Here is a 9,061-nt window from a genome sequence, read left to right as displayed (position 1 = left end):
CTGATTTTGGACTTGTAGCCTCCAGAACTGTGAGAGAGTGAATTTCTGTTGCTTAAAGCCATCCAGTCTACAGCACTTTGCTACAGCAGCCCTAGGAAGCTAACATAGGGAGATGTGGACAATTTTCATTTTCTTAGTATACTTTTCAATATTTTAGAGGTGATCTGTAGTGGACACATAAGACTTTTATGATTAGGAAAAACATAGTCATTCTTAAAAAGAACTGCTCATCAGTAGGAATCCTAAGCGTACTATTGGATTTGTCCCTGAGAGTCGAAGCCATCTATGCCACACAGTTTACCGTCCTCATCAACACAGCTTTATTATTTCACAGGAGACTCTTGCCCAGGAAGATAAAAGCTGCACATAATTTTATTGTTCGTTTCGGGGACTTTGCAAATAATATTTACACAAACAGCAGATTGTACCATTTTTTAATAGATAGCATCTGATGACTGTCTTTTGGCTAAGACTCTTCAAAAACTCTTGCCTTGCCATGTCTTCCCAACCCAAACTCCTAGGTCATGGCTCTTCCCAATCCTGATCAAGTCCCTGCAGGAAAGATGCTCAAAACTCAGACATATCCCATTTGCATTTGCTTTTCTGAGATGATTCTAAGACTCTGTAAAGGGTCTTCTCCCTTACCATGGTAGCAGGAAACCCGGCTGCCTTATCCGAGGGTTGATTTGGTGGTATTTTCAGGCATTTGATATCTGATATTCAAAATGTTGCATTTATCGAATGCAACACCAATCATCCTTGAATTGCAGCCAGGGAAACAGGCTCCTCGAACTTAAGTTGCCCAAGGCCACACCATTAGCAGCTGGCAGAGCCTAGGTCCAGCGACCTGCAAAGCCTTCACTCTTACTCTTCTACCTTCCCAAATTTACTGAGACTGTAATACAAAATACTTATATTCTGGCATCTGGCTATTTTTGGGAACTGGTGGTATTCGGCTCCTAATGGTCCAGATAATTGCCCCAAGTGGACAGGCTGTGGTCCTGTGGAAGACATCACCCAGGCAGGTTTCCTGGGGGGAATCACCATAGAGACCATTTCCATCGCAGGCAGCAGCAGCCGGAGCTCCCAGGACTTCTGTTTCCCTGCCCTAGGCCTGGAGAATGTTAACCATGAAAGGCAAATGGGCTTTGGTTGGAAACAAGCCATTATTAGCCACTATTTCAGGCAGCCACATTTCCCACAAGGCACTTGTGCAACAAGTTAGCAGGGAAGAAAGAAGCCGAGCCTTTGTACCGAGGGGCCAGAACACAAAGCTCATTGTGATGTTCGTGCCTCTATTCAGACGCCATGTGGTACGGACTCCACGCCAACCGGCAGACCGGATTCTTTTCTTCCCCCTCAGTAGCAAACATACACATTTGCTTTCAAGTAGGCAGAATTTGCCCATGGGTGGTCTTTGATTTGGAAGAAATCAACTTCAAAGTGGTGACTCACAAAAAACAAAGGTGGCTAGACTCATTCAGTGCTCGGGAAAGGGGATGTGTGTGCAGAATTCACTCATCCAGAAGCGGACGTTGAAGACAAGGAGTAAATGCTTCAGGTAGACGATCAGCCAGTCATCCTGCTCGGTCTTGTAAAGGGCCATGGCTGCTGGGTCTAGAGAAGGCACACATGCAGGGCTGGGGAATCACCGAGAGCCACCTCACCCCTCCAGGAGCCAGGGCGCCTCGACCAGGTTCCCTTTGAAGGGCTTATTCGCCTGTCCTGCCAGGGATCTTTGAGGCTGTGGGTGTGCAGCAGAGAGTAGAGATCAGGGAATCGCAAAGGCTACTGGATGCCTTAGTGGAGGTGAACTTGGGCAGAATTTTCCAGACCTTCAGGTGCCAGTTTTGTCCTCTTGATAAAGGTCGAACCTACAAATCTTCCACAGATTTCCCCTGGCCTTGTTGTTTCTTATTCTCTTTCCCTGTCTTATCACAGTTGCCAGACACAAGTTTATCTGTCATAGACACATACACACACACACACACACACACACACACACACACACACACACACTCTCTCTCTCTCTCTCACACACACACACTCTGTTTCTCTCTCTCTCTCTCACACATACACACACACTCTCTCTCACACACACACACACTCTCTCTCTCTCACACACACACACACACACACACACACACACTCTCTCTCTCTCTCTCACACACACACACACACACTCAGCATGGCTACTTTGCAGTGGAAACCTGTACTCCACCTCCACAGGTGTGGCAGGAATCCCAGATCAGAGCATCTGTGCTGGAAAGACCCTCACTGATGACCCAGTCCACCCCACCTGGCCTCTACACCCCTTGACTTCCCTGATGAAGAAGCAGGTCCAGACAGGCCCAGACTGTTTGGCAGAAGAAGTCTAAGAGCCTCTGGAGTCTAACTCCCTGGGTTCAAACCCTGATCTGTCACAAGATGTGTGCCACTTTGGGCAAGTGACACGACTTCCCATCCCTCAGTGTCCTCATCTGTAAATGGAGATAATGATACCTACATCAAAGGGTTGTTTTGAAGATTAAATGGGATAATCTATGTGACGTGTTTAGCACAGTCCTTGGCACATAGTAAGTATTTAATGTTAGCTTTTATTATTACATGCCATAGAGCTGGTGCTAGAACCTAAGACCCCAGTCCTAAAACTCCACTCTTTGCCCCAGCACCATGTTCTGTCTCTTGTCCTGACACCCATCAATGGACTTTCTAGGGAGTATGACGTCAACAGTGGTGATAAAGGCGGAGAAGGCCCACTGTACTCAGTAATCCCATTTGCTTCCTAGTCGGTCTGAACCTCAGTAAGTCTGAAGACTTTGTGGTTTCCTCTTCACCTGGACGTACTTGTACCCCTGGGCACCTGCACACTCACGGAGTAGTTGCTCTTTAAGAAATTGTCCCCATTTTGGGAACCTCTTTTATTTCAGAAACATACGCAATGAGGCATTGGTTTTGCCCATGACCTCTTCCTCTATCATTCCCAAACCCCCATCGGGCCCTCCTCCCCCTCGCTCTTGCCTCCTTGGCTGGTGCTGGGCCAAGCCCAAATTACTTCCCTGAGCCACTGCTCTGCCTTTTATTTCAAGCTTATGGGCTCACGGAGACAGGGAGAGAAGAAAAGAGAAAAGAAAAGGTGGCTGTCTTATTTGGGATTTCTATTTGCAGACCTTGAAGAAGGTAATTTAAGACTGTTAGTCTTCTCATTAAAAAAAGACAAAACCCATTTTTCTTCAATTTAGTTTGAGAGATAGGGTGGTGGAAGAAATATAGGAGAAAAAAAGGAAGCCTGTCAAGAACGGTGATGGATGGGGGTGGCCAGGCAATGGAGCAGAAGCTGTTTGGTGGCCATTCTGCAGTCGGCCCTGACAAGAGACTGGGTGCAGCGTCCTCTGGGCGCCATTGGTTTTTAGTAAGCTGAGGGATTTGTGGGGGCCTGGGCGCTCCTGTCTGCAGTCTCCCTCCCTCTGCACATCCCTCTCCTCCCAGCCAGGTCCCACTAGACTCCTAACACAGAACCTTCTCTCGATCTGCAGCAAAGGGCACGATTCACTCACTCAAACCAAGGGATCAGGATCCCTGAAAGGAAAATCGTATTTTTAAAAAAGAACTTCAGGCAGAAGATAGGACTTAACAAAGAAAAACGTAATTCTAATGGTAAAATTGTAGCCGTTATTGGTAGCAAAGATAGAAACACAGAATGTCAGGGTTAATGGGAACCCTTGGGGCTCACTTAATTCAATCTTTTGCAGATAGAATGAGGAAATTTGCACATTGGAGTTAAGATGCACATTTTAAAATGACTTCTCTAGAAGTCTGTCATCGATGGTTGCAGTTTTCTATCCCCCACTATTCAAGGCTCCATCTCCTGTAATATCCCACCACATGTGGGTCCCTGTGCTGGGAGTGGCAAAGGCCCCAAAAAAGCTTGGAGCCAGATGCCTGAATCTCAAAGCTAGCCTTGCCATTTTACTAGCTGTGTGACCTTGGGCAAGTTACTTAACCTCTCTGTGCAGGTCACATTTATGGAACCCTTTCATGTGCCAGACGCAGAACTAAGTGCTTTACGTGCATTATTTTGGTCCATCTTTCCGATACCCCTATGAAGTAGGGCTAGTCCCATTTTGCACTATAACCTTGCACTATAACCGAGGTTCAGACGGGTTAAGTAACTTGTCCAAAGTCACGTAGCAAGTAAACGGCAAAGCCAGAGTTAAATGAGGAATCCCTGGCTCTGACCTCAAGCTCTTACCCACTGTGCAGTACTCTCAGGACCAGAGCTGCCAGGGCAAGGGAGGAAGGGGCAGGGGGCAGAGATTGACAGTTTCCCTAATATTTGTTCTCCCCTTTTTCACTGGGAATAGAGCATCTCCATTTCAGTTGGGTACTTGGTCACCTGGAGCAAAAGACATTTCCCAGCCTCCCTTCCTGCTAGGCATAGCCAGGATTCACTGCTGGCCGGCGAGTGGTATGTAAGCAGAAGTGGTGTACGCAACTTTTTAGAAGGATCATTTTTTGGTATATGTTTCATGTTCATTCAAAAAGAATGTGAATCCTTGTGGTGGCGGGCGCCTGTAGTCCCAGCTACTTGGGAGGCTGAGGCAGGAGAATGGTGTGAACTTGGGAGGCAGAGCTTGCAGGGAGCCGAAATCATGCCACTGCACTCCAGCCGGGGTTACAGAGCGAGACTTTGTCTCAAAAACAAAAACAAAACAAAACAAAAAAGAATGTAAATCCTGTCATTGTAGGGTACAGAATTCTGTATGTGTCGATTAGGTCAAATTTGTTAACTGCACTTTTCATATCTTCTGCATACTTACTGATCTGGTGTCTGATTGGTCTATTGGCTATTGAAAGATGCCTATTACAGACTCTCCCTATAAGTGTGAATTTGTCTATACCTCATTTAATTCTCTTCATATGTTTTGCAGATATTTTATGGCATACAAACAGATTTGGAGTTAAGATATTATTCTGGTGGGTTAATCCCTTTGTCATTAATAATGTAATTGTCTGTCTTTAACAGTTAGAAGTATCTTTAGAGTGGTGGGGGCATGTCTCTCTTCACCCTTTCCTTCTTCCCATTGGTTGGAATGCTGATGTGATGGCTGGAGCTGAAGCAGCTACATTGAACCATGAGCTGAAAACTATGGATTGAAAAGGGAATAACAATAAGCTCAAAGATTCCGGGTCTCAGATGATTTTAGAGCTGCCATTCATCCCTGAGCTGCTTACCTCAGACTTAGTTTACATGAGAGAACAACAAACTTGTAGCTTCTTTAAGCTACATGTTTGTGCCAGAGGCACTGCAGTGGGGGCAGTAAGACCAGAGGCCATGGCAGGCAGTGGTTGCCAAGCTCTTCTGACTGTACACCCCCTCAAATTTCTTATTTATAATTTGTATTCATGTCCTATTGTCCATCTATATAGCAGGTATTCATCGAAACTTCATTTTGCAGTTTTTAAAGTTAAAAAATAATGAGGGATAGGGATTTCAGTAAGTTTTTCCTGTATCCCAATATAGTGTCTGTTGCCACCTCGGAGACCACTGGTGCAGAGTGTGCATGGAGTGGGTGAGAACTGAAGGTTAGGAGGGGTCAGGTCAAGAGTGGCCTTACATGTGAAGCTCGGGGACTTAAATTAATGTCCTGAAAGTGATGCCAACTCCAGGAAGGTGGTGCTTAAGTTCGAGAAAGAGATGGCGGAGGAATGGAGAGTAGGGGACAGCCACCTGACTGGCACACAGGGAGGCCCCATCAGACAAGCAGTGTGCTCCAGGAAGAGGCAGGGGAGGAAAGACCCCAGAAGTGGGCAGAGGAAGAAGCAGTCAGGTGGGAAGTTGAAACGGAGGGAGGTAGAAGGAGAACCAGGGGAGTGCGGGGTCCAGGAAGCCAAGGAGGATGGGGTGGGCTACAGTACTGCTTGCTTGCTAAGAGGTCCAAGCAAGGGCTCACTTTTGTCCATGGAGGATGCATAAGGATTATAGGGATGCATCATGAAGGGAGAGGAAACGGAGACCTGGAGGTGAATATTTTCAAATGAGAAGGCTGGAAGGGAAGCAGCTAGAAGGCCAGGGAAAGGAAGTGCTTTTGTGTGGTGAGGGAGGGAGGCTCGGGCATGCCTAGTGCACTGGGAAAGGCTCCAAAGCCTGCTTAGCTCTGCTGCCTCCGGGGAGGGGGACAGGGCTGAAGGAAGGTGAGCAGAAGAGCTCCAGCCACCACTTCCAGCCCTCCTCCCGACAGTCCCAATGGACTCCCCTCTCTAGAACCTCGTTGTACCCCAATTTTCTTTGGCCTGAAGAGTGATATATCGGGGGAGGTGGGTGGGGGAGCGTGGCAATGGCTGCAGCTGCCCCTGGAGAGGAGAAAAGCAAACACAAGTCACTTGATGTGAGCTTATCTGCCAGCGAATGGAGGGGCCAGGGCTTTGGATAATTCCCCAAATCATTTTTCATTGAGCTTTGAGTGTCTTATGATTGCTGGGAAGCTGACTGACCTTACTAAATGGGTGTTATTTCTACTCATAGCAGTTGGGAGTTGGGCTCCTGAACTAATTGGAGGAAGTGTTCCTGAGGGGCACCAGCTAAACAGCAGGGGGCAGGCAAGGCAGAGACTCCCACTGTGGGTGCTAACCAACGCTGGATGCAGAATCATGGACAAACCTCTGAGGACAAAGGACAGGGACCATCCCTCCCAGATCCCTGGCCTCATGATGCTGATCTCTTCTTTGGCCTCTAAAAGGCACGCCTCTGTCCTCCCTTTGGTCCTTTGTTCAGACTGTGGATTGAATCTGAAACCCCTGCTACTCTGTCCAAATACTGCAGGACTCAGGGGGACTCTACCCTCTCTGAAGGTGGTTATTCCCACCTTCCCAGACCCCCAGGGCAAAGCCCAGTATCCACAGACCACAGCAGTTGGCCTGGGTGCTTCTCAGCATCTTATTTAACAGGCTGACTGATTTGGTTAACTTCCCGAGCTTGTGGACTGAGTTGGGGCAGCGGTGCCACACAGCGGGGTCCCGACCCTCTTTCTGGCTCTGCCCTTTACTTGCTGCCTGTGCTTGGTGAGGCAAGCTACTGCCCTCCCTGGATGTTTGGTTTCCCACCTACAGGGAAAAGCAGTGGTTCTCCTGCTCAGGTCTTAGGAATTACCTGGACCGGGACTTGTTAAAATACAGATCTCAGGGCCCATCCCCAGGGTTTCTGATTCATTAGGTTTAGGGTGAGACCCTGCAGCATTTGCTCCCAGGCAGGGTGACTGATGATCCCCACTTGCCCGGGACAGAGGGATTTCTTGGGATACGGGAGTGCTGTTCAGGATTAAACCTGGGCAATCCTGGGACACCAAGAGGGCTAGTCACTGCTCCCAGGTGCTGCTGGTCTTGGGACCACACTTTGAGTCAATGTTCTCTAAGGTCCCTTCCAACTCTGAAAGTCCCTGGCCCCCTGCAGTATAAGTACCCTTCACAGCTGAAACCGGCATAACTGGGTGAGGCACCAGGGTGGGCACATCCTCTCATGCAAATTCACATTTAGGACACAGTTCCTGTTGAAATGATGAAGATCTCCCAGACTGCCCCTCAATGAGCCTCAGGGTGTCTTCCCCCCAGGAAGAGGTTCTGACTGCAGCACAAGGTGGGATTCAGGGGCAACCAGCAGGTGCGGGGGCCGTGAATGTCATCGTCAGGATCCATGCCATAGGACATCTCAGAAAGGCAACCACAGATGCCTTGATGGTGAAGTGATGTATTTCGGGGACTTTCATCAGGGCTGGATGTGTAACGACATGGCTTTGAGACTTGGGGATCATGGTCTCTCCTACTGCATCCCCCTTCTTCCAAGTAGATGAGCCTCAAAGCACAGAGACGCAGGATGTGTAGGAAGAGCCCAGCTGGCTGGCCGGATGTGCCGGGAGTCCTGGTGAGCAGGACAGGCTCCAGCCAGGGCCAGCGCCCAGGAGCACAGGTTACCACAAGTGTTGGCTGATGCGCAAGACCAAGTTCTTTAATGGTGATGGGGAGCAAGGGGTGGTAGCTGACTGTATAGATCATACAGTCATACACATGGCATTTTCAGGCCCTGGGTGAGCTGCATCCTTCACTCCCTCAACAAACATGCATTGAGTCCCTGCTATGTGCCAGGCCTGGTTCTTGGAACGACTGGACTTGCTCCTTCAGGAGGTCACAGCAGTCATGAGGGTGGCGCACAAGCATACAAACAACTTCCAGACACTAGAGGGCGCTGTCAGAGATGCTGGCCCATCCTGATGGGAGCGCAGAGGGACGGGCATTGATTCTGCCAGACGAGGGTCGTGGGGGTGGGTGGTGAAAGAAAGGGGCATTTACTTTGGTCCTTAAAAACAGGCAGGGTTTCTGCAGGCAGAAAAGGAGGGAGGGCTACCCAGGGAGAGGGGACAGTGTGAGCAAAGACCCGGAGGAATGGCCGGGCATTTGGTGGGCCTGGGGGGCAGGAAGGGCTGGGAAGCCACTTTAGGGCCTGGAACAAGCTTGGCCTCACTTAGTTGTGACTTTCCCCTTTTCCCCACATTCTCTACTCCTGGGATCTCACCAACCTCTTATTCTTTGTCTGCTCCCATTAGCAAAAGCTGAGGTTGGGAGGGCCCTGACTCTCCTTTCCCTAAGGGAAGAGCACCCCATACCAGGGGAGGGCTTTTGGGGAGCCTGATGTTTCTGAAAACAAACAAGCAAACAAACAAAACTGGCATATTTCCCTTAACATAACGTCCTCCAGGTTCATCCACGTGTCACAGACAACAGGATTCCCTTCTTTTTTAAGGCTAAATAGCATTCCAGGTAATATATATGCCACGTTTCCTTTACCCATTCATCCCCTGATGGCCACTTAGGTTGATTCTGTATCTTGGCTACTGTGAAGAGTAATGAAATGAACATGGAATGCAGATAGCTCTTCAACATACTAATTTCATTTCCTTTGGATAAATACACAGTAGCATCTTATGTTAAGTGACATAAGCCAGGCACAGAAAGACAAATATCATGTGATCTCACTCATACGTGGAATCTAAACAGTTGATCCCATAGA

At 48.5% G+C, this 9,061-nt stretch overlaps 1 long non-coding RNA gene across 1 annotated transcript; it reads right to left on the bottom strand.

The window, feature by feature from the left end:
* Positions 1-419: 419 nt before the first annotated feature.
* On the bottom strand, positions 420-1,218 carry LOC112635174. Its single transcript, XR_003121868.1, has 2 exons — positions 646-1,218; positions 420-552 (listed from the first exon to the last, which is right to left on the bottom strand). It is a non-coding gene; the product is annotated as an uncharacterized LOC112635174 (long non-coding RNA).
* Between the last annotated feature and the right edge of the window lie 7,843 nt (positions 1,219-9,061).

Source organism: Theropithecus gelada, chromosome 11, assembly GCF_003255815.1.
Source record: "Theropithecus gelada isolate Dixy chromosome 11, Tgel_1.0, whole genome shotgun sequence".
NCBI classification, from domain to species: domain Eukaryota; kingdom Metazoa; phylum Chordata; class Mammalia; order Primates; family Cercopithecidae; genus Theropithecus; species Theropithecus gelada.
The sequence above is the reverse complement of the archived record's forward strand: the minus strand, read 5'-3'. Positions and strand labels throughout refer to the sequence as shown.